The 6,334-nt window shown below is 37.6% G+C and overlaps 1 non-coding gene across 1 annotated transcript; it reads right to left on the bottom strand.

Moving 5' to 3' along the window:
- Nucleotides 1-5,919: 5,919 nt before the first annotated feature.
- On the bottom strand, nucleotides 5,920-6,026 carry LOC122490641. Its single transcript, XR_006299186.1, has one exon. It is a non-coding gene; the product is annotated as a U6 spliceosomal RNA (small nuclear RNA).
- Nucleotides 6,027-6,334: the final 308 nt, after the last annotated feature.

Genomic DNA, 6,334 nt, shown 5'->3' with positions numbered 1-6,334 from the left:
GACACTTAACTGACTGAGCCACCCAGGCACCCTGGTATGATAGATTTTTAAACATCCAACAGCTTGATCCAAACATCTCATAAGCTATTTTACCCACATGAATTCTATCTTCCTTTAGAGAAACAAAAACCTCTTCTACAGAAGTAGTTTTTACAAAAGTCATATTCTTTAAACAAAATCAGTATATTTATTAGCCGTTGGAACACAGTATGACATAATGTGTAGAGAATTAAACTGGAATTCAGGAGTACTTCTTTCTCCCACATTCACTTTGTAAATGTAGGTCATTTGCTTCTCTCTCCCGGTTTTCTCATATTTCTGTCACAGTGCCCATCACTTGATAAATCAATAAATACTTGCTGACTAAATGGGCACTTACTAAAAAACAAGCTAGTGAGAAATGCAACCTACAAGGGTCCATCTTCTAAAACCCTCCTTTCCTCTGTGCTCCTAACCCGTCAGGACAGATACATTCGTTTCTGATTTAACATATAAGAGTCCTTGTGAGTATATATTGCAAAACTACACTCACATACTTTTTTTAGGCAACTCTGAATTGAGAGAAGAAAAGTGAAATTAAAATTGAAAAGACATTGGTCAATTCCTTTGCTCCAGAATGTGCTTTTGCATACATGCTTCAGTTTCTGCCCCATAAAGTGCTGCTAGCTTTCTCACACTATGTGTGTCTGTGTGTGTACATGTTTTTTTAACACATAATATACAAAAAGCATTTTGTAAAATCTAGATGTCTATAAATACTAGTTGTGATCACAAATAATGTGTTGCGATGTTATCGAAAAAAAGACTTGATGGGAAGGAAGGGCAACATTTTAAAAAGTGGTTTTCTCTTTTTTCCTTTCCCTACCTCTATCCTCTGTCTCTTCCTGAAAAGAAAGGCTTTTGATTGTGAAGTCATGTCCCAGAGAACCATGGCAAGAAGATCTGAGTGAGGGGCTAAGAAAAAGGACTGAATTGAATTGGGAGGGAGAAATTAGTCAAATATGTCAAGATAGACAAATGATGTAGGTTAGAATGAAGACAAAAACTTTTCAAAAACAAGCTTGAACTCCTTAATCAGTCATGGTAACTTTTTTATAGGCCTTAATATTTTCAATATAAGGACAAAAAAAGAACAGACAAGTAAGATGGATAAAAGGATGGAAAGATTGGGGGAGGTATCCTGTTGCTTCTCCTGTCACTCCAAAAGAGTTAGATTAAATCTACAAAATCAGGAGGACTCCTTCATTCTGCTTTGTGATTTGCCTGAACAAGACATTAGCTTCCCCAGATATAGACAGGTGTCTAAGTGTCCTGAGATACAGCTATAAACTTCAATACGGCTGATTAAACCACGATGGCTTATTTTCATAATGTTAACAATGACATTGGATAGAGTTTTTTTTTAAGTTTATTTATTTATTCTGAGAGAGAGAGAGAGAGAAAGAGAGAGAGAGAGAGGGGAGGGGGGGAGGGAGGGGCAGAGAGGCAGGGACAGAGAGAGAATCCCAAGCAGGCTCTGCACTGACAGTGCAGAGCCCAATGTGGGGCTAGAACTAGCAAACAGTGAGATTATGACCTGAGCTGAAACCAAGAGTCAGATGCTTAACCGACCGAGCCACCCAGGCACCCCTTCACAGAGATATATTTTTTAATTCTTTTTTAACGTTTATTTTTGAGAGGGAGGGGAGGGACAGAGAGAGAGGGAAACACAGTATCTGAAGCAGGTTCCAGGTCCTGAGCTGCCAGCACAGAGCCCTACACGGGGCTCAAACGCACGAACCATGTGATCATGACCTGAGCCAAAGTTAGATGCTTAACCAACTCAGCCACCCAGGTGCCCAGATATTTTTTAAAAGGGACCCTACCAGCTTTAAGTATTTCAAGTTTGTCAATTGTGGGCACCCGAATTTCAAGGAAAAACTCCATTTCTAAATAAAAAATCTTAAATGATTATCTTTAGATTCCACTTAATTTACTTGGGGTACAACTAGATTTACCTGTAGTTTAGAATGAAGCGTGGTTCCTCTTTGACCAATTTAGAGAAAACAAACAGTCCTTTGCTAAATCAAATCAGGACCAATAATTATGCATAACAATACCCAGCATTTGTAGAGTACCATGCTTTGAAGTTCATGGTTTTCTCAGTGCTTTCAACACACATTATCTCCTTTGATCCTGCCCCCACTACATGTGGAGGGGAAGTCAGGTATCATTCTATTTTACTGATAAGTGGAACTGAGACTTTAAAGAGTTCAGAACTTGTCAACTTCATCAAGAAGTATTAAACCAGCCACAACAATCACAAAATTCAGCCATATCGGAACTGGACTTCCAGTCTTTAATTTTGTATATTAATTTGCTCTTTAAATGACAATCATGACATGTTTGGTACATGGAGGTGAGCATCTGGCTTGCTGTAGATGTCCCAAGTGGTTTTTCTGCTTGCACACTAAGCCTGTGTAGACTAGTCTCCAGACTGTGGCCAGGGAAGTCCTTAAAACACAAATTGAATCATGTCCTTCCCTCCTAACCCAGAATCTCCAACAGCTGCCATTCTGCCAAATGCAAATCTATACTTCTCATTCTGACTTATGAAGCCATCCAGGATCTAGCTTCAAGGACTTTTCTTTTAACTCCTCATGCAAAGGTAGCCACATGTGCTTCTTTCCCAAATGGAAAGAACACCAATGATACTCTATAACCTCAGGCTTTTGTATGCAATGCTCTCCTTCCAGACACGAATACAATTTGTGCTTCCAAATTTGTCCAACTCTGTATGGCTAACTGATTCAGGTCTCTGCTTACTTTCACCCTCAGAGAGATTAAATCTAAAGAGCATCCCACACCCACACTCACCTTCTTTGTTCTTACCGTCTGTCTTCCAGGCACATGGAAGTGTGCTTGTCAATAATAACTCTCAGCAAATATATGTTAAATGAAAAAAAGAATAAATACATGGATGCATCCAGGTGAAAGGGAAGAGATATAGCAAGATTGGGTTTTTATCCATAGTAGGCTGTTTATAAGAAAATATTCATAAGTATAGTAGAGATATGAGGAACCACCTGCTTTTGAAATTTTTAAAATTTTATTTAAGAGAGAGAAGAGAGCACAAGCGTGAGCAGGGGAGAGGGGCAGAGGCAGGGAAGAGAGAGAGAGAGAGAGAGAGAGAGAGAGAGAGAGAGAGAGAATCTCAGCAAGCTCCACATTCAGCACAAGCCTGATCAGAGCTGGTCCCACAACACTAGAATCACCATCTGAGCTGAAATCTAGAGTCGGATGCTCACTGAACTGCACCACCCAGGTGCCCCTGCTTTTGAAGCACTTTCTTCCCAGGAGATTTCTATGTGGTTATTTAGACAGTTAAATTTAGACAGGTTAAAACTCTGGTACTAGAAAAAAAATTAAAGATGAGGATTATATTTCAGAAGAAATTAGTTCATATCAAGTAGTGTCTATAACCAAAAAGCACCATTTTTCAACATCAGGTGTTCAACACGCTAGCTTGAACTAAAATACTAGTACTATGGTAGCATAAGCATATTGCTTTGCAACACTGGTCACACATTTTATCCAGTGGAAATTAAATTTTAATGATCAGTTTCTTCACTTATTTAAGGTATTCATTTATTTGATCAATTTTAACTTTACAGTTTAAATTGTAGCATTTCATCCACATATATTTCGTGTAAACGGGCATGTGTTATTTGGAGACAAATATGCAATCTTGCTTAAGTGGATTAAGTCTCATTATACTGATCATATGCAATATGTTAACTGGAAAATGTTTTAGGAAAAAAATTCATCTTTTCAGCATGCTTGAAAATTTAAGGCTTGTTTTTTTTCTACACGCATGCTTTTCTACTGATCATGTAAAATGGATTTAGAAAAAAAAAGGCTTTAAAAATGATGACTGTTTCTAACAATAAAAAGAGCTCTAAGTTTCTTGTACCTTCATGGAGGAAGAAAGAACAGAGTATACCATGCTTAGATCATCAGCAGTAAGAGTTAGCAAAGGAAGAAAGTTGAGAGCAGAAAGTTCCTCTGGCTACATTTTCAATGGCCCAGCCCTGGTTCTTAGGTGCCACAGAATTTGGTCTTTCATTTCCTCTGTATCAACCCAACAAATTTTCAGTAACAACTAAGTTTGATTTCAGTGCTTTACAGTTTAGAGACTGCTGTCATAAAAGACTGTCCCATTGGTTCCTCACAATTACCCAGTAAGGCAGGTGTTAATATTTGTATCATTTTTGCAGTCAACAAGCTTGAGTCTCAATGAATGGTATGATCAAAAACCAAAGCAAGGACATTTGACTCAGCAGCTCACTCTCTTTTCCATTAAATCATGCTGTTTCTTTTATTTCTAAGATATAAAATTGCTCTGGTCATTTACCTCGCTATTCTCTCAGGCTTCCTGAGTTCAGAGCAATATTGAATGATTATGCTTCCCTATAATTGTCAGAGACCTCTAGCTATAAAAAACATATCACAACTCTACCTCTGTGAAGTAATATAGCATATCTTGGGAGTTTTTCATACATTGCTATGAATAAAAAAAAATAATTAATAAGCAAATCTGCTGCTTTATTTATTTCTTCTCTCATTTTTACATTAGGTTGTATCCCCCTAAGATTTAAGTTCCTAAACAAGACGTGACAGTAATCAGGACAATACAGGCTGCTTTTTTCACAGAGTGTAAGGAATGTTGTAGCTGGCTGCCTCTCAGACTGTTGGCACTTTAAAATGCGGCTAGCATACATGATGTGTTTTGGATTTAATTTAAAGGGATATTATTTTTTCATTCTGTCATTTATAGAAATAGAAATTGCAGAAACCCCTGGTATGGGAAATTGTTTCATTATTGTTTTTAAAGCTCATTTTCCTACCTGTGAATATTAGTTATCCAAGGTCACCATATCACAAGACTTCCAGTGCTGAGTCACATCTAATTCTTTTCCCCTTCTGGGTTCACACAAGGCTGAGACTTCCTACCATGTGACTATGTTTGGATAATGGTCTGCGAGAAGAAATGATGAAGCATTTAATTGTTGATGTGAGACCCTTCTGTACTCTTTCCTATGACTCAGCAACTCAGGAGACATCAAGTTCCAGATGGTGTAGCTACAAGATACAGAAGCTTTATAGCCAGGGTCCCCATGTAGACGACACCCTGCGAAACTATGTGGGCCATGTAAGCAAGAATGAAAAACTTTTGGGGGTAAGCTGAGATTTGGGGGTGTTTTGTTGCTGCCTATCTTAATTAAAAACGCTAAGAATCAAAAGAACATAGGAATTGGATTCAGACGATTTGGTTGACATCCAACTTAATAGCTCTGTCAACCTGGGTAAGTCCCTTAAATTTGTTGAGTTTCTTATGCTTCCTTTCTAAAATAGAGATGATAAAAAATATTCTGTATCTACTTGAAAGAGTGACTACGAAGATCAAATTGCATAGTGTACGTTGAGTCACTCTACAATATATATTCATAAATGTGGTGACACAATTTTGATTTCTTTGATATTGTGATTTTCTGATTAAGGGACTTTCTTTTCCTAATCACCTACATTCCATATCCATAGAAAAAGTAGATAAGAAGACCAAAGTTAGAGTATAGGAATGAACAAGATGCCATTCTTTATTTGTTTTAATCTATTACAGGCATACTGTGGCTCTGATAATTAAATTCAAGATTTCTTAGAGTTAAGTATTCCAGATTCAAGTTCATGACATCCAGCTGTTTCAAATTTGTCTATATGCTTTCCTCTTTACTTTTGAGCATCAGAAAACCAAGACCCTGTCTTCGATTTCTTTTAGCACAAGTTGGAGTACGAAGTAAACTATGTGTTCAAAGAGCATCAAACCAGTTTCTCTTATTTCTTACATTCTTTTTTTATGCTTTAAATTATTTATTGAGCACAAAAAATATGGAACGCTTCACGAATCTGAGTGTCATCTTGGCTCAGGGGCCGTGCTAATCTTCTCTGTGTTGCCCCAGTTTTGGTATATGTGCTGCCAAAGTGAGCACTAGTTCTTGAATTCCTAAATCAGATTGCCCAGTCCAACAAAACAAAGAGACCAAGAAAACTAGTAGGCATTGACTGAACATCTCCTTTACTCACTGAATGGGCAAAACTAAGAAGAGAAACCAACATACAATTAGCTTTCTACATTTTGCACTATGAAATCTGACCACGCTTTGTGTTCTGCCCACATAAAAGATGATGGGAATATGGTGTGACGTGACGTTATCACCTAATCTCTCCATTGAATAAGCAAAGACAGTGCAATCATTAGATGTTCTAGGTAACGGCTAAAAGTAGGCTCTCTGAAGCT

This window comes from Prionailurus bengalensis, chromosome B2 (assembly GCF_016509475.1).
Source record: "Prionailurus bengalensis isolate Pbe53 chromosome B2, Fcat_Pben_1.1_paternal_pri, whole genome shotgun sequence".
Classification (NCBI taxonomy): Eukaryota; Metazoa; Chordata; class Mammalia; order Carnivora; family Felidae; genus Prionailurus; species Prionailurus bengalensis.
This window is presented reverse-complemented; position numbering and strand designations above follow the sequence as displayed.